Source organism: Heterodontus francisci, chromosome 16 (genome assembly GCF_036365525.1).
Source record: "Heterodontus francisci isolate sHetFra1 chromosome 16, sHetFra1.hap1, whole genome shotgun sequence".
Taxonomy (NCBI): domain Eukaryota; kingdom Metazoa; phylum Chordata; class Chondrichthyes; order Heterodontiformes; family Heterodontidae; genus Heterodontus; species Heterodontus francisci.
This window is the reverse complement of record NC_090386.1, coordinates 56,143,217-56,168,501: the sequence shown is the minus strand read 5'-3', so window position 1 is coordinate 56,168,501 and position 25,285 is coordinate 56,143,217.

Below are 25,285 nucleotides of genomic sequence, written 5' to 3'. Positions count from 1 at the left end.
ACACAGAATTTGAAAAGATATTTTAGCATTTTGTATTTCTATCAAGCTACACAGCAACAAATTCAGACTAATTATGGCCCACTGGGAAATCAAGTAGTAATTAAGGTCAAAGCGACCCTGTGATTTTAATGCCTACTTACCTTGTAAGGAAGTGTTAAGATAGCAGTTCATCATCCCTGGTGATAGACACCTCATATGTGCTATTCTTAGAGAATTAGTTGATGCATGTGGATGTAAATTCTCTATTTGCTATTTAATGAGGTTATTAACTCATTAAAATTTCGCTCGTGCACATTAATCTATCTGTTAAGTGTACTGCAGACATCGATTTCTACATCTGATGTAATGAGACATGTTAAAATACTGTGCATTTACAATAATTTCCTTAAAACAACATAAGACAGAAGCATAAAATTCATTTTAGACAAAAACCTACATCTCCACCCTTGCTGCTTAAAAAGACTGCAAAAACCAAAACAATTGGCTATCCAGCGTATTCTAATCCAAAGGAAAATGTCATTACATTCAATGTAAGCTATTGGTATTTGTCGGGGTTAACGTGCATCCTGTATCAGATGCTTCTGGGATTTTCAGATGTGGGTGGATGCATGTAGATGAGACTTAAATGATGTTATGACATTGGCTTTTTGCTTAAAAATAGCACAGGCAATCAGAAAATGGAGCCAAGATCCACTACACTGAATCTCCACCCATTTTGTGCTGCATACAATTTTGCGATCTGAACGTCAATAAACCCAAGATGAGGGGATGATACATATGAATGAGGCCAAAATGATGTCATGACATTATACATGCTACTTTCTGATATTTCTGCTGTGACAGTCGTGTTTGTATTGTCTGATCACAAAATTGAACATCTGAAGTTGCTCAGGGCAAAGCTGTACACATTTATTCACAAGAGCCCAAGAACAAGGAGCCAGATTTTGAAAGATCACTGGGGGCAGGAGTGGACGTGAGCGCGATTTGAATATCACATCGAAAGAGGTCAGCACTGGGTCCTGCTGCCTCCAAGTGAAACTATTTGCAAAGGGCAGCTGGGAGGGAGGGAACAGGTTGGGTGTACGCCTTCAATTAAGTGCATGTTGAGCTCATTAAAGAGATCGTTAACAGGCTTGTCAGCAGCAGTTTACAATTTTTAAAGGCTGGGAACAGGGAAGACGCTATGCGGGGAATTCAACACGGTTCTGAAGAGGTGAACAATGTGGAAGGCCATGAGGCCTTATTAAAATAAAGTAGAAGCATTAAATAAAGCTCAGCAGCTTCAGATATGCTTCAGAGCAGCCATTGCTGCAGCTGAACGCGTTACATTTCTCAGTAGCGAGTGGCAGGAATCCAGAGAGGGAGTGAGACCACGGGCATCACTAGAGCAGCTAGGATTGGCAGGGGAAGGCCTGGTGAATGAAAAAAGCCCAGTTGAGGGAGTTCAGATTGTTGTATGATCACTTTAAGAGTGATGTCCCTTTAAAAACTCAGTATGCTAATGACTAAGTCCCAGGATGTAGTCATGCGACGAGACACCATAGTCACTCTGCAATGTAACACCCTGGACAAAGGTTCTGTAAATAGTTTGCTCTGTAAATTGTGTTGCTTCAGATAACACAAAGAAACTCATGATATGGTGGCAGCGGTGGTGAAAAGACAAGATATAAGCTTGAAGACCACGGGTAAAACAGCAAACAAAATTTAAAAGCAATACAGAAAACAGAGGAGAAAATTTGATGCAATAAGCGGAGAAACTTTAAAACAAGTACCCGAAAGGAGTGAAAGAAAGCTAAATATCTTAGAAGGCTGAGAAAAGCTCCATAAAACGGAAGCATGGCTGAAAATCAAGTGATTGGGTGAGTCATTGTGCTGATGATTGATAAATCCTGGTAGAAAAAGCCTTTGAAGAGTTTTAAAAAAATAATTTTTTAAAGGCTCCATGTAAGCGAGAGAATAAAAAGGGAAAACCCTGAAAAGGCATGAACTAAAACAAAGAGCAAAGTACAATAGTGAAAAAATTACGGGAAACCCCCTGAACACAACCAAGTCTCCATTAAAGCAGTCAAGCTGAAAAAAATCACTAAACCAGTCAAGCGTGAAGAAGATAAATAAACTCTAGCAAAAAAAAGGGAAAACCCTTGAACTGCCTGTTGAACAGCTGTGTAAATATACAAGCAAAGGGCTCAAAGAGAGAAAAAAAGACAGAGAACACTGTTAAGCACCTATCAGACACTGTCAAAGCAGATGGCCTGAAAAAAATTCTTAAAGGGGGATCAGTGCAGAGTTAATAGCACATGTTTTCGGCCACAAACAAAAAAGTCATAATAAGTGGCGCACACACAGCTGAACAAAGCTAAATATAGAGCAGAGAGCAAAAGAACAGCAGAAGGATGGATATCAAATTTCCCAGCATGAATTGGAAGGCCATTGATATCCTATCTGAGTTCAAACTTTTTAAACAAAGAATGCAGTTATGCTTCATAGATCAAGTGGTTGCACAACCAGAAAATACTGATAGCTGTTGGAAATGAGGGGTTTTACAGAATCAATACATCTGGTTTATCTGAAGAGGACCAGAACTATGCCACAAATATATGGAAAGCGCTAGAAGATCAGCTTCAGATTAGTGAATTTTAGAATTCATCACCTGGAATTGATGTCCTACAGGCAACAGCCACAGGAATCAATACATCAATTTGGCAGCAGATGCTGTCGTAAGGGCAACAAATGCGATTTTTCAGAAATTGAGCTGTCAGGGCGAATATTGGAGCTGATAATTGTCTCAACCCCTACTGAATTGTTTCAAAAAGACCTCTTGGGGAAAAGGAAAAGTCACAATATTTATGTTCTGCTAGAAGATGGCAGGAAATACAAAGTCATTGTGGCCAACAGCATCTGCAAGCACTAGGTGCAGCCGACAGTATCAGCACAGTAACCTGGTCACAAAAAGCAAGCAAGTTATGTGGAAAGTATGGTTTGTCCCACTCACCACAAAGTTGGTCCTGCATTTCAAGATCTGTGCAAGGCGTGCAGTGCAAAAGGGCACTGGGCCCACCTATGCAAGAAATCTGGCTCCAAAGACACAGCCAGAAGTCACAATGGGACACAAACAAACAGAAGACAGGCACAGCAACATGGCAACAGCAGTAAGGGGAGCGCCAGAGATCTGCATAAATGCAAGCCAATACACAAAGTCCACAGCTAAATAGACCTGAGGCAAGACTCAGAGTGAAGCGATTCTCAGCCAGAAGACAAGCAGGTGTTTCACATTGTGGACCTGACACACTATGTTGATGAAGTTAAACAACTGGAAGCTTTTGTTACTATTAATATCATGTGCCAAAGAAGGTTGGCAAACACACACACAGGACTAAGATTGACACGAGAGCTAGTGCAAATATCCTACCAGTACGTATTCTGTAGAATATGTACCGAGGTCGTTGGAAATTAATGGTAAAACCAACAACTGCAAAATTAACTGCATATAGTTGGTCACCCATTCCTTGCATTAGCACACTAACAATGCAATGCAGCTATGGCAAGTTGGCATAGAAATCACAAATATTTTACCTGGTAGACAAGAGCGGACCAGCAATAGCAGGACTACCAGCGTGTAATGATGTCAACACCGTGACTATCCACGAGATCACCAAGATACCCATTACAGCCAAGGATACCTGTATTGAGTCAGTCCAGGACTTGCAACAAACAGGACTTACCCGGACAGGTTCGATGCCATAGGAGATTTCAAAGGCGATGCCGTACTGCACCTCAGAGAGTACGCACTCCTTGTGTCCAGCCCCCTGATGTCTGAGATTGTGTCACAGTTCTTCCAAGATCTCAGTGGTTCTGGTTTGGAGAGTATCAGCCTCTTTTCAGCGACGTCACACCAAGAGAAAGAAGATCTAAATTCAGAAGGTGAAAGTTCTTTGTCAATAGGCAGTGTTTCTTCATCCTCCAGCAACTCAGAAGAGAGTGACGTTGTAACCACGGAGAAGCAAAGGCTGGCAGTGGGGAGCATTGCCAAGGGAAAATCTCCAAGGACTGGAACCCACTCGAAGACTGGCCAGCATCAAATGATGCAGTCTGGAAATCCAGCTACAGCAGGACTATGTCGTACCCTCACCTCTGTTCTCTAGAAAACCGCCAGCACCACAACGAGCCAGAATGGACAGGTACCTCTATGAGGCCAAGTACTCCTCCCCCAATAAGTCCTCGACCTTGAGCCCCAGGCCTTCATTTGCAGAAGATGAGGAGAGATGACAGAGACACGATGTCCTAGAGAGACAGAGGAGGAATGAGTTGCAGCATTGTCTGTTGACTCTTCGAGATGAGGTGCTGGAACTTTCCAAGAATGACAAGGCCTCAAAAGTGGTCATCCTGAGAAAAGCAACAGAGTATTTCAGCAGACTGAAGGCAGGGCAACAGTGACTGAATGCAGACAGTGAGAAACTTCAGAAAAAACAGCAACGGCGTAGACAAAAATTCTCCGAGATTCAGGAGACACCGCTCGAAAAACAAGGAAGAATGCAGATGGTGCATGACCGATATGCAGTGATGGAACAACATGCCAATAACCAACACATTGACAACATGTCTGTAAGCCAAGAACAGCCAAGAGTGAAATCCACATCCCCAGAAGGTTCTCCCGTAACAAGATCTGGAAGAGTTGTCAAGCCACTGAAACAATACATGGACTCTTAAGCTTCTGTATTTGTAAATTTCACAATCCCTATCTTTATACTTGTAAATTTTATAATCTCTATCCTTGTATGACTAATTTTGATATGATCCAAGTTTATAAGTTTTTGCTTGTAGTTTGTGGGACTTATCTTTGGAAAGAAAGAGGATGTTGTATGATCGCTTTGAGAGTGATGTCCCTTTAAGAATTCAGTATGCCAATGAGCTAAGTACCAGGATGTAGTCATGTGACTAGAAGCTATAGTCAGCTCACATATATTCTGGTGATTAGAGAGTTGGTGTCCAATGAAACAGGTGCCGCTGGCCACTCATCTTACCACACCTCAATAGGTCATTGAACCTCTTCCTGCACTGTACCCAGGTCCTTCTTGTGGGTCCCCAGCTGCTGACCTCTGTGGCCACCTCCATCCACGCCCTTGTGGCCTCGTTGGGGGGATTCCTCCACCCCCCCCTGGCCGTAAAACAGCTCTCTCCTCTCGGAGACAGCATCAATGAGAGCCTCCAGCGAAGCATGGGAAAATCAGAGTCCGTCCGGGGATGCAAACCCAAGCCAACACAGGGCCTCTGAGCTCCCTGGTGGTGCGTCTTTAATGACAATTGCAAGCCCAGTGATGGCTGCCATTACCTTTAAAAATTGCAGTCAACAACCTGTTCCCGCCTCCAGAATCCTTCCAGTGCCTCTAATTGGGCACCAATGTCATTCCCTGGCCAATTACCTCATCTGCATTTTAAAAATAGCGCCACGTCAATGATGGGACCCAGAAATGCTCTGGGCATCAGGTTCCTGACCCAGAATCGAAAATCTGGCCCAAGGTTTTTTGAACAGTTTCGACAGAAATTTTCTTGTGTCTTTTTTCTTGGGCTGTTAGGCTTTCAGGAATCATTTCTTCAAGCATTGTGTTGTATTCCCAACAGCTCCAATGAAGTCACAGAGGAAGTGTCAAATATAGTTCTTTTAGAGGAAAAGGAGGAGAACAAATGAAGGGATGCAAGGAAGGTCATTTTGTACTATTAGTGCTCTATGGCCACCTATTAATGCCTTAAACCACATTGTTTGTCAGAAAGCAGCACTGGTGAAGACTTCATAGGTATTAACTTCACTATTTAAAAAGGGTCAAGAGACATAGCTGGAAGCTGTAATTCATGACAACTAATATTAAATTGACAGTTCAACAACAGCTGTAGCTTAAATCTTCAGAATGATTTTACAGGAACAGGTGAGGGAACAACTGGAAAAGCATCACTTGATAAAGGACAGCCAGCATGGGTTCAAGGAATTAAGGCAAGTTTCAACTATTTTTCTTCTGCTCTTTGAAGATAATGACCCAGAATGTACTGGAGCGGGACTGCCCAGGTTGTTAGGTTTTTTCCCTTGTCCTTTAGCTCAGAACATTTTGTGCTGCAAATTGCTGAAAGTGCGAGTTGATGACAGAGTGGTGAAGTCAATGTGGCATCAAGGGTGTCAGTGAATGATGGGACTAACAGTTTATCTCCTTAACCAATCAGATTTAAGACAGAGAAAGAAATAGCAGAATAATGGGAAATGAAATAGGGTGAATTAGAGTCAAATTAGATACAAAAAGAGAAATATTGGATTAAGAGAGACAGAAAAAAGCAACAGAAAGTAAGCATAAGAAACTTTAAAAAAAAAACCCTCTAAGAACAATTTACAACCTGCATTATTGAAACTCCACGCCAGGAGTGGTGGCCACTGCTGGGACTGCAGCCCAGCCGATGCAACGTAAGTTGGGCTTGCCTCACCAGGGGGATCAGTCCTTCCCTGGTGAAGCTGGAGTGGTCGTTTGCGGGGAGGGAGGCATCTTGGGTCCCGGGGTGGGTTGCGAAGTGGGGGTGGCCCTCAGTTGGGCACCTTGTGCCCGAATGCCATGACCCCCACTCCCGGGACGCAGAAAGGCCAGCAGCTATCGTTGTGTGGCTTTTCATGTCCCAGTATGCCTGCTTTCCATGGATAAAATACCCGTGGAGGCAAGCGAGGGCCCTTAAGTGGCTGTTAAGATGCCGCCTAAGGGCCTTGATTGGCCTCGGGCGGGTGGGCCGTTCCCACCCTCCCCCCCCACTGCCCGACCGCCGTAAAGTTGACTGGAGGCGGGGAGGGTATGCCTCCCGGAGCCTCCCGCTCAATTTTACGCCGCCCCCATGCCACCATCCTATCTGCTGGGGCGGCGTAAAATTTAGCCCATTAAATGTGCATCGAACACTGAATAGAAAACTGCCTCAGAAAAGGAAACAGGGGGCTGGATTTTATGATGGGTGGGGAGGAGCTGTCCACCGGCTGAAAAGTTGGTGGCAATCCCACCTCTGCTGGGCTTGGGGATCCAGACCGGATTTTACAGTCCTCAGGCCTTTAATTGGTCTTGGGTGGGACTTCCACCTCATTGAGGCAGGAGTCCCGCTTAATGGAGTTGCTGGCCAACCAGTGGGCTGGCAGCTCCTAGTCCCAGCAGCGCCACCGGAAGTGGTGGCCACTGCTGGGACTGAAACCTAGCTTCATGATGAAGATGGCGAGCACGGAAAAGATGTGAGTTTTTGGGGTCTTTCTGGGAGCAATTGGTCGGACCCCGGTGAGGCAAGGGGGAGGGGTCGGTTAGGGGAATGTGGGGCATGGTGGGTGTTGGGGGTGGTTGGGGCTTTGGGGGCGGCTCTCCGTTGGGCACAGGGTGCCCGATCAGGAGGGTCCCCCCCCAGGTCACCAAAAGGCTGCCTACTTTTATCGGGTGGCTTTTCTGAGGCCTCAGCTGACCCCTAGCCAACAATAAAATCCCCGTGGCGGCAGGCGAAGGCCTTTAAGTGGCTGTTAATTGGCCACTTAAGGGCCTTGAGCGGCCTGGGGCGGATGGGCCGTTTCCCGCCGCTGCTGCCTCGCATAAATTGGTGGCGGAGGTGGGAACAGGTCAGGAAAGGATCCTCCAAGCCTCCCACTCCCTTTTACGCTACGCTGCCACCAGCATGCTCTTTTGGGAGGCGTAAAATTCTGGCCAGGATAACGATCAATACAAATTTTTAAAGCTGGAAATAAGTTATGGCTGAATATCTCCAGTTTGGGATTTGGGTCCTGCTTTTCAGAATATATATATATATATATATATATATATAAAGGACTTGGATAGGGATCCTGAAAGCAGATCAGAAAATTTGTTGGTGATAGTTAATTTGGAGGCTATCTACAGTATGGAACAATGTAGCCGGATTAGAAAACTGGGTTGAATTCCATCAAAAAAAAAATATGCTTGCTAGACCAAAGGTTTTTTGCTGTCCCAAAAATGTTCTAATTCTTTCTAATACATTTTTATTCTCTTTCCCATTCCACCCTCATTTTATTAAGTATTTTCTACTGCTGTTGGCTGCTCTGAATCCATTGGATTCTGTTTGGTCAGGAGGGTGGAACTCCAGCCTATGAACAGCTCTGAAGCTGGTATATTTTCTCTTCCTTTTGTAGATCCATGAGTAGGCACACTTAAATAATTCAGGCCCAGGCCCTCCCAGCTAATTGTCTCTAGTTCTTCTGGATGACCCAACAGAGAATGGCAAAGTTGACATTCAACTGAGATTTGGATTTAAACCCAAGTTTTCCATCTGGCATTGTAGATAACACATTACAGCTCATTATGTTCTTTCAATAAATGAATCATGCATTATAGCAGAAACAGAACAAAGTTCTGTGTCTTAAAAAAAAAACTAGCATCAAATTATCCCTTCAGGATCTTAATTGGATACATTTTGCAGACAACAATTTGTGATTATTACAGTTCTTTTGATTTAGAAATATGTAATTGTCTACGTTTGTCATCTCTTATTCGCCATGATTACTTCCTTTGTTATTTAAATCTTTTTCAGGTTCTACTTGTTTCACTTTTTTAAACAAAGGTTTAAAAACATATTGATAAAGGGTACCTTCTAACAACAGATAAGGTAAATTGCTTTTTTAAATAACACAACCTTTGAAAACAGCACAACTATTAGTAAGCTGTTTACACTTCACGTTCCATTTTAAAAAGGTGATGCTGAAAGATTGTCAATAAAAACAAATCAATGCAACATGTTTATAATATAAAATCAATATTCAGAACAGATAGCTGGTTGAAAATGGAACTTTTAAATAAGAAAGCAAGCAAGATATTATCTGCAAAGTCAACAATTGATTAAACAGATGGTGAAAAAAATCTTGAAAAGAAGAGCAGACTTGAAAATCTTGAAAAGAGAGTACACTGGGAATTTGGTTACATTTCTCTGAAGCTATTATTAATAATTTTATTTTGTCAAACTCAGGTAAAAATTTTAAAAAAACTTTAGGTTCTGCAAAAGATACAGAAAATGATTAGTAATGTTCTGTGAGCTCTTATAGTTTAAGCTTCATCAGCAACTGCAAGTTCTGGTTGATAATGGTCTTATTCATAACTAGTGTTAATGAGAGCAGTATTGCTTGTTCAGAATAGCAACACAGAATAGGCACCCACCTATTATGTAATGTAGCTAAAATTTATCTTACACTGGTCAGTGTGTGTGTACATGCATCTACAAATTCTTCACATAATATCACCAATGCAAATCCTTCAATTCCATCTGTGAGATGAAAGAAAATCCTTCCTAGACGTGCAAATAACAGCAGTGCTGCTGTATGGAGGGGGCATGACTGGTATCTTACATTTTTGTTAAAGAGATTAATCCAAGCTCAAGTAAATATGCATCTGCAATATGCTGATATTGTGTGTAACCCTTCTTAGGTTTGGAAATATTGACATGTCGGCCTAAAAATTGCTGTGGCAGGCCAATGAAGGGCGCTGACTGTTAGTTAGACTTGCCCTTGCCCATTTAACATCGGTGATATTTCGCACTGCAATGGCTGGATTAATGGGCTAACCCAGAAACAGACTAGGAGGCTTGTTGGGGGAGGGGCCGCATAGAATTGTGACAGGGTGCAGGGCAGGGGGATGTGGAGGGCCTATCCCGCTGTACCACAATTTAGTCGGGGCAGGATAGGCCAATGACGGCCATCCAGCCCAGAGACCAATTGAGGCCCTTAAGAAGCCGATTATCAGCCACTTTAGGGACTCTTCCCTCTGTCGCTAGCATTAAGTGGGGGGGAGGGGGGCGGGTTGCCTACGCCATGTCGGGAGGTCGCCTAGTAAGAAGAGGTGACCGCCTGGCAGGCTTGGGGGGAGGGCCCTTCCTCCATGGGCAATCTGTGTTCCACAGAGGGCCCCTGCCAGCAAACAACCCACCTCCTTGAACTACCTTCCCCTGCACTCAATGCTCACCCTCCATCCTACCCCTCCCATCGCCGGGGCCCGCTAGACTGGCCCCGGCAACCTCCGGTCTCCAGTGCTGTGCCTAGTTCCCAAGCCTCCTGCAGTGTTGGCAGTGACCACCACTCCCGGTGGTGCTGCTGATACTACTGAGCTGACAGCGCTCTGATTGGCCAGCAGCTCTTGCGGGAGGGATCCCCATCTTTAAAGGGGTGGGGTTCCTGGCACTGGGCTGTTATATACAGCTGGAGGTGTAGTACACTGTATTAAACGGGCTGATTGCATTGTAATAACTATACTGCTATACTGCCTCTTTGCTGCCTTCTCTGCTGGGAGGTGTAAATAACAGTTCTAACATGGCTGCTCCAAGTTAAGATCTCATGTAGTTTTACTCTGTCAATACTCAACAGAAACATGATGACGAAAGGATGTTTTTTTTTATACATTTCATTCAAGAGCTAAGAGTCGGAAGAACATTCTGACACACTTTTTTGAAGTTCCAAAGTCAATTTTGAGGAAGTTTGAGTGATTTAAAAGATTGTTTTGTGTGTCTGCAATTCGTGTTCAGCTGCAACTCAGGGAGTACATAACTTAAAAAATGTACCAACTGTTACGACCGAGGAAAGAGGAGTGCACTGTTAATTCAGTCCCACTTATCCACAGGTCACAAAATATGTTTTAAATTTTTTCACTGACTGAAAAAGTCAATCAGATGCACTATTTTTCCCAGAATAGATCACACTAACCAACTCTCTTTACTGAACAACAAAATTAACAATTTATTATAAAACAAGTCTTAAGTAGTAGTGAAGTAAAACAATATCGCACAGATCAAGTTTTTAAAAATCCAACATTACATTTTTAAAAGTCCCCGTTCTACCTTAACCAAGTTTTAAAGCTCCCTTTTACCTTAGTATCTCATACTCACGCACACACACATATATGTACACCAGTTAACCAAAAGCTAACAAAAAAGAATTTTTGGATCAGAGCTCTGTTACAGGCAAAAAAATACACAGGCAGATCACTTGCCCACTCCTGAAGAAAGCAGATAAGACACGCTGCACCAAAACTGGCACACAGTCCAACCCCTGAGCACACGCAGACAAGGCCACCGAGGTGCCCCGAGAAGTTCTCTTCAGATGGCGTTGAGAACTATTTTTAGCAGGCTTTCTTCAAATACAGGAAACAAGATGAATTGACACAACGGACTTCTCACAGTCTTTTAGGCAATTGCTGGAAAGTGAGCTGTGAAATAGTCTTTTGTTCTTCCTTGGAATTCTTCTTCAGACTTGACTTTACCACCAGTCATTTAAGAAGGTAAAACCACACTGACTCACAACCAAACAACTTGTGAGTTTTCTGCCCTCCCAGATGTGCTCTGCTGCTACAGGTCTTGTCCAATCAAAGGAGCACTTGTCACTTTTCTGCCCCTGTTGCCAGAGTTTCTGTTCCAAGCCTAACTTGAGCCATGTGACAATCAGCAACACTGTTGCCAATCCGGCTCACTCAATGTCCTCTTGATTAGACAACATTTATTCAGCTTAACTATGAATTCCTTTAAAATATTTTTAACAAAAAAAATCACTTTCATAACACACCAAAGACATATTTTGGGATAATGGGGGAATTCAACCATAAGAAGATGACTGGTGTAATTATGAATGAAGGTTACACATTTGGCTTAAAGCTAAAAAAAATCAGAGATCAGGATAAGGTGAATGTTTTCCTCACCATGATGGGACCAAATACATTTGGAAGTGGTGTTTAACCAATGTTGCCCACAAGATCCCAGTACTTTGGACTATTCTGAAATGAATGAGACTCGTGTTATGGTTCAACTAAAAATGAAATCGCACTCCGAGTTGCATTTCATGGAATGAACAGTTGGCGAGTGAGTCTATTGCAGATTATATTCTTGAATTGAATAAACTGAGTGGTTATGCTGCCAACTTAGAAATCAACCTTAGGGACACATTCGTCGTAGATTTAAAGAATAGTAAAATCCAGGCCAAGCTTTTGTGTAAAGGTGTCAGAATACATGATGTGTTGAACGAGGATTTTTTATCCATCAGTTTGAAACCGACATTAAACTTTAAAAAGGAAAGCTGGAATCCTACATTTCACTTTTAACAAACTGGCAGCTAAGATGGCCGTCACAATGTACATTGAAATAGCTTACATTCCAGGACATCGGAGTGGAGATACATGTCTAAAAAGCTCTCATCCAGGACAATAGCTGGCACAGTTGAGTAAATTATCCAGTATCATCCTCGTTGGCAGGACATTCAAAGCTATCTTAGAGCATTCACGAGTGGAGACATACCTCCAGGGGACAAACATTGAGACAATACAACCTGAGAGAGATTTGGGATTCTCAGACTTTGGACCTCATTAAAAAAAAAGAGTACTGAGAGAGCCATTTGACAGTCGCCCCAGTCTGTGTGAACTTGGAGTCTTTGGTTACACACAGCAGACAAGCTTTGAGAGCTAACTAGTGCAAGACCCCGGCAGAGGTGTCTCTCTTTCTCTCTCTCCAGGTAACATCGCAAGTTTCGAAACCTGTATGCAACTAAGGAACATCCAAGTTTTTCATCGCTATAGACAGAGACCCCAGGGAGAAAGCCACCTACATCACTGTCTCCAAGAAATCCCTGAACCAAGTGGACAAGCTGAAAATGCATTTCTACAAGCCAGAGACTTCAGAACCATGAATTCAGCTTTAAGACAACTGAATTACCTGACCCCACAGGCTGTATATTATTTTTATTTTTCTGGACTCTAACCTATTCTTCATTACTCTGTAACCTACTTGTGTGTGTGTGCTTCTCATGTATGTGTGTATGAAAATTGGAGCACAGTTTATTATTTTTACTTAGATTGGGATTTGATTTTAATTACAATAAACTAACCTCTTTCTTGTTTAAACTCCAGAAAACCTGTCCGATCGGTTCCTTTATGATCATAGCACATGAAGGTTTAAACACTCACTGAATTGGTAAACACATCCACTGTTTAAAAAGAATAAACCCTGTTGCGTTCAAACAAGGAGAGGGACAAGAGGGAAGCCTTTCGACCCCACCACTCCCCCCAAAAATTTGCATGCTAGTCCGGCATCAAAACCCCAAAACAAATGAGAAATTGGAAGTGGGAAACCAAGTCGATCCTGAGAAAAAAATTAAAAACTTCAATACAGGTTTTCTTGTGGTTTTCACTGCTAAAGTAGTAAAATGTCCACATTCGAGGCCAGTACTTTCTTGGACCAGAGTAAAGTAATTTGGGACATGTTAAAAGCTCTATCTATTGAAGAGTTGAGGACTATATCTGGGCAGTTAGGGACTACTAACTGTCTAAAAGCTAGGAAACCCAAAATCCTAAAACATGTGGCCAAACATTTTTAACTTGAACCTGAAGTCTCAGAACCAGGTTCGGAGTCAGAAACAGACAGGGTAACATTAACTAAGATAAAACTAGAACAGAGGAGACTAGAATTAGAACTCCAGAGAGAGAAAGAGCAGAGAGAGTTCCAGGAAAGAGAAAAAGAAAGCATTTTCCAGAAGGAGGAGGAAAGGGAGTTAAGGTGGCTTGAACTAACTAGGGGAAGAACAAATGCAACCAGTGAAGGCACCGCTAGTGAGGGAACTACCCCTAGCTCATGACCAAGTGCTGAGCTCTTAAAGTTCTCCCAATTGATTCCAAAGTTCAATCAGATGGATGTGGAAGCATTTCTCATCTGTTTTGAAAAGCTTGCAAAACAGCTGCAGTGGCCATCAGACAACTGGACCCTGTTATTACAAAGCAAACTAACTGGAAAAGACCATGTGGTTTATCCACTGTTGTCTGATGAGGATTCATCAAACTATGAGTGACCAAAAATGCTATCCTGTGTGCATATGAGCTACTACCGGAGACATAATGCCAAAAATTCTGAACCCTCCAAAAGCAGCCTAACAGACCTATCTCAAGTGCAAAATCTATTGATGTTTTGAGAAGTTGGTTTGCATTTTATGGGCTGCCAGAAATTTTGATGTCAGATAATGGCTCACAGTTTACGTCAGAAGAGTTTGAAATATCTCTGAGTAAGAATGGATTCAAACACACTCTAATACCGTCATATCACCCAGCATCGAATGGTGCTGCAAAAATTATGCAGAGGTCTTTGCAGAAGTACTTGCAAGGTGACAAGCTAGGCAGTAATTTCCATGTTTCTCTTCAACACAGGCTAGACAATTTTCAGTTTTCTTACAGAATAACCCACAGTCTACAACAAGTTGCTCACCTTATCAGTTAGTGATCAAACACGCTCCGGGGCAAGGTTTAGTTTGCTTAAACCAGACCTCAATATCAAAGTAAGAGAAAAGGAACACAGAGTGAAGATGACTCATGATACTCGGAGCATGAAACTTAGAGGATTCAGTGCAGGTCAGAAGGTCACCGAGGTGGTAAGGAGAAGTATGTGTTTGGAGTTGTAAAAAGACTAGGTGCATTCACATATCTAGTGAAGGTTGGAGAGCTACTCCTTCAGTGACCTGTAGATCATTTTCTTGAAAGAGGAAATCTGACAAAGGGTGAGCATGAGAAATCTCCTATATTCCAAATCCCTACAGTCCCAAGAGAAAGTTAGAATGAAAGTGTAAGTCACAAAGAAACTGAAAGTTTGCCAGTATCACAGAATCCACCAGTACAGCAAAGTGAGTCAGGGTCTTTGATTGAGACTAATCAATCAACTTCACAGTCCCAACCATTAAGTTGAATTGGTAGTCAAAGTCAAAGTTCAGGTCGACACAGTCTAAGATGGTGGGACAGCAGAATCAAGCTAATGAAAATGGAAGAAGATACCCAGACAGAAAGAGAAATGAGCCAGAGAGGTTAATTGAATGTATGTAGGAAGGAAGAAGAAATAGGTTGTTCTTTTCATTACTTCTTGTCAATGATGATATGTTTGTTAAGGACATACTGGTGTTAAGGAATTTTTTAAAACATGTAAATTACACTGGAAGGATTGGTTATCTATGTTTTTGTTGTGATTTCAGTAATAATAATAATAATTTCAGTCGTAGCAATTTCAGTAATGCAACCCAACTTGTTAAATTTTAGAGTATTGTTATTGTATTCTGAGAAATTATGTACACGTGCCATTTTACATTTAATGCAAAAAAATTAAGCGGGGAGGGAGCATGCTATACTGAAACTGGCTGATTGTATTGTAATAGCTATACGGCTTCTCTGCTGCCCTCTCTGTTGGGAGGTATAAATAAAAGTTCCAACATGGCTGCTCCCAATTAAGACATCGGGCTGAATTTTATGAGCCCTTCGTCGTCGGGGGTCGTGGTGGGGGGGACCTGTAAAATTCTGCCGGGAAAGGCCAGCCTCGACCCCCAACGTTGAGAAGGCCCCGCCGGATATTAGCGGCGGCTCGAGGCCTCCGTTGAAGTTCCAAGGCGAGACACTGGTGGGGAGGGAGAAGAATAAAATTATCAGGGTGGGAGGGGTGGGGGAGCAGGGAAAGTACTTTTTATTGGCTCTGGGGATGGTGGGAAGGGGTTGAAGGGCAAATGTGAGAAGGTTGGGGGGAAGTTCGGATCGGGAATAAAATAGGTTTTGTGAATATAGGGCAATAAAAAGACCATTGGGGGGCGGTTGGGAAAGGGCCTCCATCGTCTAATTATTTATTGAAAACAAACTAAATCTAATATACCTTTAAAATTTAAATTTTTGCTTAGGGCTTGAAGCCCTGTAAAAATGTCGCCAGTGCCTGCACGGTGGCGCCAGACGCCGTTGCCAGGGACGTGGCTGTCGCCCCCTCTATGTCATCGGGGGTGGTTGCTCCATCCCCTCCATTTAAATCAGCCTCCAGTAATATTGCGGCGGCTGTGCGGCAGCACTTCCGTGTCGGAAGGACGCCACTTTCACAACGCGCCACCGCAGAGCACGGCACACTGATAGAATTCAGCCCATCATGTATTATTTACTCTGTAAATATACAACATGTGGGGGCTCCAAATGGACGAGGCGGGGTTCCCACTGCCTTTTCAGCCTGGAACCAGGAGCCCCGTTGGCTCCACTAAATGCTGCCCCAGGTTGCTGGAAGTGTGAGATGGAAATGGTGCGACACCCTCTACAGGACATCTGGGATCTGAGTGAATAGGGCAAGACAATGTATATCTCCTTAACCAATCAGATTGTGAAATAAATGGTGCATGATCTGAACAAAGAAGTATCAATTGGAGTGGGTGAATTCAATGTCAAATCAGGTGCAGAAAGAGAAATAAAAGAGGGAAAGAAAGATTGGAGTAAGAGAGAAAGGGAAAAAAGAGACAGAAAGAACAATTAAGAAGTTTAATTTTAATTTTTATTAAAAAATTCCAACGAGTAAAACCTGTAGGGTTGAGACTCAATACTTGTAATAGTTAATTTTCTGTGCGAAAGAAGTTAACTGGGAGAAATTAACACTTATCACACCATTAAAAGGTACTTAGACTGAAATAGACAAGCCTTAACGTTCCCTGGTGAGATTGGTTTGTGTCTACCATGCAAATTGGGAAATTTGCACCACTTAATGCAATTGAATGGGGAACCAGACAGCAAGATGCCATTTTCACAAAGCTAATGGTGGAGCAGCACATAACAGACAGCTACGATTGTATGATTGCCTTAAGAGTGATGTCCCTTTAAGGCCTCAGTATGCTAATGAGCTTACTATCAGGATGTAGTCATGTGATTATAAGCCAGCGTCACACTGCAACTGTAACACCTAGAGGAAGGTTCTGTAAATAATGTGTACTGTACATACTAGTTCAGCTGTTAATAAACCTGTTAGGGATCTTCAACAAACTGGACTCCACGCATCTCATTTATATTGCACAAGACAATCTAACAAACTCATTATATGGTGACAGCTGTGGTGAAAAGACAAAGTCTAAGTTGAAGACCATGAGTAAAACAGCTTTGAAAATGAGCCTTCCTACAGCCACTAGAGAGAAAGTTCAAAATAAATACTAGACCAAACAGTGAAAAGAAGAAAGGACTCACCTCCAACTGTAGAAGACAGAGCTCAGAATGACAGGCTGCAAATAAATTCCTGCGATCGGGTGAGCTATTGTGCCGATAGTCGAGGAATCCCCATTTAAAAAAAGCTTTGAAGTCCTTAAAAGTTGATTTTTTTCAAAAGCTCCATTTAAAAAAAAAGAGAAAACCCAATTCCTATCCCAGGCTGATCAAGGTCAGCGCCATTATAGTAGGTGTCCGATAACAAAAATGTGAGAAATCCCCGATCACTGAAGAGTCTCCATCCACACATCCAAATTTTAAAAAATCAGTAAACCACTCGAGCGTGAAGAACATAAACAAACTCTAGCAAAAAAAATCTATTGAACTGCTTATTAAACAGCTGTGTAAACAGACAAGCTTAAGTGCTGCAAGCTAGACAAACAGTGAACACCATCAAAAACCTGCTCCTCTCCATCCAAGCATCTAGTTTAAGCAACAGAGAATTTCTTAAAGGGGAAACCAGCACAGAGTCATAGAAAAAGCAGGTTTTAAACAAAAGAACAGCAGAAAGATGGATACTAAACTTACCAGCATGAGATGGAAGGCATTGATATCCCATCTAAATTTAAACATTTTAAACAAAGAATGCCATTATGCTCCACAGACCAAGTGATTGTAGAACCAGAGAAGCAGGCTGTAACAATACTAATAGCAGTTGAAAGTGAGGAAGTTACACTGAATCAACACCTCCGGTTTATCTGATGAGGACCAGAAAGATCCCGTAAAGATATGGAAAGTGCTTGAAGATCAGATCAGGTAAAGAGTGAATTTTCAAACTCACTGCCTGGAATTGATGTCCTACAGGCAACATACACAGGAATCAATAGATCAGTTCATCAGTAGATGCCATAGTAAGGGCAACGAATGAGATTTTTCAAAAACTGAGCGGTCAGAGCGACTAATGGAGCTGGTGATTGTCTCAACGCTTATTGAAGCGTTTCAAAAAGACCTCTTGGGCAAAAATAAAGGTCACAGCATTGCTAGAAGATGGTAGAAAATATGAAGTAATTGTAGCTGGACAACAACATCTACAAGCACTAGGTGCAGTCAACAGCATGGCATGATAACCAGGTCAAAAAGAGCAAGCATGCTATGAGGCAAGTGCAGTTGGTCCCACTCACCACGAAGTTGTCCTGCATTTCAAGATCTGTACAAGGCGTGTGGCGCAAAAGGACACTGGGCTCCCCTATGCAAGAAATCTAGTTCCAAAGATGCGGCCAGAAGTCACAGCAGGACACAGACAAACAGAAGACAGGCACATCAACAGGGCAACAGCAGCAAGGAGAGTGCCAGAGACCTGCGTAAATGCAAGCTGATACACAAAGTCCACAGTGAAGCAGACCTGAGACCAGACCCAGAGTGAAGCAATTCTCAGCCAAAAGACGAGCAGGCATTTCACATTGTGAACCTGACACATTTTGTTGGTGAAGTCAAACAACTGGAAGCTTTCACTACTATTAACATCATGTGCCCAAAGAAAGCTGTCAAATATACACTCAGGGTTAAGATTGACACCAGAGCAAGTGCAAATATCCTACCAGTCTGAATCATGAAGGATATGTACCGGAGTTATTGGAAATCAAGTATACAACTGACAACCGATCATCCATCCCTTGCAATGGCACACCTGCAATGCAATGCAGCTACGGCAAGTCGGCATGAAAATGGTAAATATTTTACCTGGTAGACATGAGCGGACCAGCAGCGGCAGGACTACCAGCATGTAAGGACCTTAACATTGTGACTATCCACAAAGTTATCAAGGTACCCATGTGATAAAACATAGGTATAATAGGCTTAATTTGGTGGAATTTAGACATAATTAATACATTATACCTTTTAGAATTAAAGATTGAATAAATGGCTAGTTTTCAAGACTCACTGAAGGGTAGAGTTAAATCCATTTCAAGGTCTTCCAAGGTTTCTGCTACAATGGAATTAGAACATGACAAACATTGAAACATCCTATGTGAAGTCAGTACAGGACGGCTATAAACTTAATTAGTTGATAGTGTCAGTGATATAGACAGACTGACTCAAAAGGATGGTACAAGGTACCATAAAAAAACAATTTAGATAATAAATTACAAAATGAAATGGTACTTACAGAAACAGATGCCAAGTAAACCCAATTACAAACATTTTGACCAGATAAAAGTTCACAACTTCAAGAGCAGGGTATTTCCAGCAAATATATTAAGTGGGGATAGTAGCTAATGATATTACTATATATGGATCTCAAAAGCAGGAAAAACACACACACAGAAAGGTAACACCTACATTCCAAAAGATGAGATGATAGATTAGTAACAGTTTAAACAAGAGCATTTTGAATCAAAAAAACAGAGGTATTGAATTCCTCATCAATGCTTCCCAAACTTTGGTACTCGGGGAATTTAAGGTATAAGTTTACTTTAAGGTTTGAAGGATATTCTAAGATATTTTGCTGTAACATTGTCAAGGTTGAACTTTTGGATTCTATTTTAGAAATAAGATTATGTTTTACATCTCTTAGTAATCTTTGATATTGTAGTATACTTAGCCACATAAAGTGTATCCCGTGTTCAACTCTTTAATAAATATATAAAAGTTAATAAATCGTCTCATGTAGCATTCTGTATATAACAACAAGAACTCCCTCTCTGTCTCTCCTTAAGTGGGGAGATACTTATTGAAGATAGTTTCCCAGACCCTTATAATATCTGGGATATTTATGACTTAGCAATAATTTTTTTTTTAAATAGGCTAACTGAAAGATAGAAATATTCTCTGTTGGTTTTCTTTCTTTGAGGGAAGACTAGTTCAGTTCTTCGGATCCAAGCAAGTGTCTGTGGGAATCAGTCTGGTCTTACCTTAACTAAAGGAGACTTATAAGGATGTATGCTTGATTTGGTTTAATCCCTATAAGGGGTTAAAGTCATAAATCACTTCACCCGTTATAACAGAACAGACCAAGGGTATCCGCATTGAGTCAGTCCATGACCTGCAACAAATGGGATGGTTGTTGCACCTGAAGAAATCATTACTAACAGTGGGCCACAGTATACGGGCAAATCTTTCAGGGATATGTGTAACAAATGGGGCGTAAATCATGTGACGGCCTCAACACATTACCCTGGATCCAATGGTCTTGCCAAGCGAATGGTTCATAGAGTCAAATCATTTATCATAAAGTGTAAGTCAATGAAACAAGATTTTTGTGTTTCCATGCTCCTCCTCAGAGCTACACCTATGGGTATTGGCTTACCTTCACCAGAGAGCAATCATGTTTGACAGACAAGTGCAAACGAATTGGTATTGGAGAAATTAATGGGGCTGAATGTTGATAAGTCCCCAGGAACTGATATTGTACATCCCAGAGTGTCAAAAGAGGTAGCTATGGAGATAGTGGATGCATTGGTGATCATCTTCCAAAATTCTATAGATTCTGGAGCAGTTCCTGCAGATTGGAAGTTCATAAATGTCACCCCAATATTTAAGGAGGGAGAGAGAGCGAAAACAGGGAATTACAGACCTGTTAGCCTTACATCAGGGAAAATGCTGGAATCTATTCTAAAGGATATGATAAATGGGCGCTTGGATAATAATGATCTGATTGGGCATAGTCAATATGGATCTATGAATGGGAAATCATGTTTGACGAACCTGTTGGAGATTTTTGAGTATGTTACTAACAGAATTGATAAAGGGGAGATGGTGGACGTGGTACACTTGGATTTTCAGAAGCTTTTGGTAAAGTCCCCCACAGGAGGTTGCTTAGCACAATTAAAGCACATGGGATAGGAGGTAATATACTTTTTTTTATTCATTCATGGGATGTGGGCGACGCTGGCCAGGCCAGCATTTATTGCCCATCCCTAATTGCCCTTGAGAAGGTGGTGGTGAGCTGCCTTCTTGAACCGCTGCAGTCCATTTGGGGTAGGTACACCCACAGTGCTGTTAGGAAGGGAGTTCCAGGATTTTGACCCAGCGACAGTGAAGGAACGGCGATATAGTTCCAAGTCAGGATGGTGTGTGACTTGGAGGGACTTGCAGATGGTGGTGTTCCCATGTATTTGCTGCCCTTGTCCTTCTAGTTGGGAGAAGTCGCGGGTTTGGAAGGTGCTGTCTAAGGAGCCTTGGTGCATTGCTGCAGTGCATCTTGTAGATGGTACACACTGCTGCCACTGTGCATTGGTGGTGGAGGGAGTGAATGTTTGCCGATGGGGTGCCAATCAAGCTGGCTGGTTTGTCCTGGATGGTGTCAAGCTTCTTGAGTGTAGTTGGAGTTGCACCCATCCAGGAAAGTGCAGAGTATTCCATCACACTCCTGACTTGTGCCTTGTAGATGGTGGACAGGCTTTGGGGAGTCAGGAGGTGAGTTACTCGCCTCAGGATTCCTAGCCTCTGACCTGCTCTTGTAGCCACGGTATTTATATGGCTACTCCAGTTCAGCTTCTGGTTACTGGTAACCCCTAGGATGTTGATAGTGGGGGATTCAGCAATGGTAATGCTGTTGAATGTCAAGGGGAGATGGTTAGATTATCTCTTGTTGGAGATGGTCATTACCTGGCACTTGTGTGGTGCGAATGTTACTTGCCACTTATCAGCCCAAGCCTGGATATTGTCCAGGTCTTGCTGCATTTCTACACGGACTGCTTCAGTATCTGAGGAGTCGTGAATGGTGCTGAACATTGTGCAATCATCCGTGAACATCCCCACTTCTGACCTTATGATTGAAGGAAGGTCATTGCTGAAGCAGCTGAAGTTGGTTGGGCCTAGGACACTACCCTGAGGAACTCCTGCAGTGATGTCCTGGAGCTCAGATGATTGACCTCCAACAACTACAACCACCTTCCTTTGCAGTAGGTATGACTCCAACCAGCGGAGAGTTTTCCCCGATTCCCATTGACTTCAGTTTTGCTAGGGCTCCTTGATGCCATACTCAGTCAAATGCTGCCTTGATGTCAAGGGCAGTCACTCTCACCTCACCTCCTCAGTTCAGGCCTTTTGTCCATGCTTGAACCAAGGATGTAATGAGGTCAGGCGCTGAGTGGCCCTGGCAGAACTCAAACTGAGCGTCACTGAGCAGGTTATTGCTAAGTAAGTGCTGCTTGATGGCACTGTTGATGACACCTTCCATCACTTTACTGATGATAGAGAGTAGGCTGATGGGGCGGTAATTGGCCGTGTTGGATTTGTCCTGCTTTTTGTGTACAGGACATACCTGGGCAATTTTGCACATTGCAGGGTAGATGCCAGTGTTGTAGCCGTACTGGAACAGCATGGCTCGGGGCACGGCAAGTTCTGGAGCACAGGTCTTCAGTACTATTGCCAGAATATTGTCAGAGCCCACAGCTTTTGCAGGATCCAGTTCCTTCAGTCGTTTCTTGATATCACGCGGAAGGAATCGAATTTGCTGAAGTCTGGCATCTGTGATAATGGGGACTTCAGGAGGAGGCCGAGATGGATCATCAACTCGGCACTTCTGGCTGAAGATTGTTGCAAATGCTTCAGCCTTATCTTTCGCACTGATGTGCTGGGCTCCCCCATCATTGAGGATGGGGATATTTGTGGAGCCACCTCCTCCAGTTCATTGTTTAATTGTCCACCACCATTCACGGCTGGATGTGGCAGGACTGCAAAGCTTAGATCTGATCCGTTGGTTATGGGATCGCATAGCTCTGTCTATCGCATGCTGCTTACGCAGTTTGGCACGCAGATAGTCCTGTGTTGTTGCTTCACCAGGTTGACACCTCATTTTGAGGTATATCTGGTGCTGCTCCTGGCATGCCCTCCTGCACTCTTCATTGAACCAGTGTTGGTCTCCTGGCTTGATGGTAATGGTAGAGTGGGGGATATGCCGGGCCATGAGGTTACAGATTGTGGTTGAGCATAATTCTGCTGCTGCTGATGGCCCACAGCGCCTCATGGATGCCCAGTTTTGCATTGCTCGATCTGTTCGAAATCTATCCCATTTAGCACGGTGATAGTGCCACACAACACGATGGACGGTATCCTCAATGTGAAGGTGGGACTTCGTCTCCACAAGGACTGTGCAGTGGTCACTCCTACCAATACAGTCATGGATAGAAGTATCTGCAGCAGGCAGATTGGTGAGGATGAGGTCAAGTATGTTTTTCCCTCGTGTTGGTTCCCCCACCACCTGCCACAGACCCAGTCTAGCAGATGTGTCCTTTAGGACTCGGCCAGCTCGGTCAGTAGTGGTGCTACCGAGCCACTCTTGGCAATGGACATTGAAGTCCCCCACCCAATGTACATTTTGTGCCCTTGCCACCCTTAGTGCTTCCGCCAAGTGGTGTTAAACATGGTGGGGTACTGACTCATCAGCTGAGGGAGGGCGGTAGGTGGTAATCAGTAGGAGATTACCTTTCCCATGTTTGACCTGATGCCATGAGACTTCATGGGGTCCAGAGTCGATGTTGAGGACACCCAGGGCAACTCCCTCCCTACTGTATGCCACTGTGCCACCACCTCTGCTGGGTCTGTCCTGCCGGTGGGACAGGACATACCCAGGGATAGTGATTGCAGTGTCTGGCACATTGTCTGTCAGGTATGATTCTGTGAGTATGGCTATGTCAGGCTGTTGCTTGACTAGTCTGTGGGACAGCTCTCCCAACTTTGGCACAAGCCCCCAGATGTTAGTAAGGAGGACTTTGCAGGGTCGACAGGGCTGGGTTTGCCATTGTCGTTTCCGGTGCCTAGGTCGATGCCAGGTGGTCCGTCCAGTTTCATTCCTTTTTATTAACTTCGTAGAGGTTAGGTACAACTGAGTGGCTTGCTAGCCATTTCAGAGGGCATGTAAGAGTTAACCACATTGCTGTGGGTCTGGAGTCACATGTAGGCCAGACCAGGTAAGGACAACAGATTTCCTTCCCGATAGGACATTAGTGAAGCAGATGGGTTTTTACAACAATCGACAATGATTTCATGGCCATCATTAGACTAGCTTTTAATTTCAGATTTATTAATTAAATTTCACCTTCTGCTGTGGTGGGATTCGAACCCATGTCCCCAGAGAAATACCCTGGGTCTCTGGGTTACTAGTCCAGTGATAATACCACTCTGCCACCGCCTACTGGAATGGATTAAGGATTGGTTAACAGGCAGAAAGCAGAGGGTAGGAATAAACGGGTCATTCTCGTGTTGGCAGGCTGAGACTAGTGGGGTACTGCAGAGATCAGTGCTTGGGCCCCAGCTGTTCACAATATATATCAATGATTTGGATGTGGGGACCAAATGTAGAATTTCCAAGTTTGCGGATGACACAAAATGTGTGTTGTGAGGAAGATGCAAAGCGGCTTAAGGGGATTTGGATAGACTTTCTGAATGGGCAGGAATGTGGCAGATGGAATATAATGTGGAAAAATGTGAGGTTATCCACTTTGGTAGGAGGAATAGATGTGCAGAGTATTTCTTAAGGCTGCGTATGCTGACAACACAACCACTAGGTGGCGCTGTACTAACACGTGCAAATGCAGCCTGTTCCACTGAAACGTCACTGTCTTGCGACATTCAGGCAGCTGCCAGGATTAATGATGGCACTGCTCAATTTATCACAGAAAAACAACTTCAACCCAAAAATCCCCTCAAAGGTTGCCATCGCCGCCTCCATCCCACCCCCAACAATCCATTGCTCCCACCTGCGCATGCACCAGTTATATAGTACATCGTCATCTTAATTCACCTAAAGTGAATTACCTTAGGAGCAGTGACTGTTGTTTCATAAGCAAATATAGCAGCACACAATCGATATGTTTTGGTTGATACTTGGAGAACGTTGCGCTGTTTAAAGTCTCCTCAGAAGGACAGTATCTCTGACAATGCTGCACACCCTTCATAATTCAGTGAGGTTTCAGTGCCATACCGCTCTCCGGCTGCTCACTCCCCATGCCCCCACTACCTCCCCATCCCACTTTCCAGCTGCTCTCTCCCCACTTTCCCCCCACCTCCCTGCATCCCTCCACCCCTCCACTTCTAGATTCTAGTCTCTAGGCGACAGGCCGCGCCACTTCCCTCCTCTCGGCCAATCGCTCCTACATCCTCCCGTCACCCCTTGCAGCCCGCCTTGCTTCTTCAGGCGGCGTGGTGAGGAACGATCGACCGTTGGAGCGAGCGGCCTAGAGGAGGGAAGCGGCACAGCCTAGAGCTAGCATCTGGAGAGATGGGGTGGGGGGGGAACGCAGGGAGTCAGCGGCCGGAGAGTGAGGGTGACAGGGGTGAGGGGAAGCGAGGAGTGGGGAGCGAGCGGCATGGAGTGAGTGGCC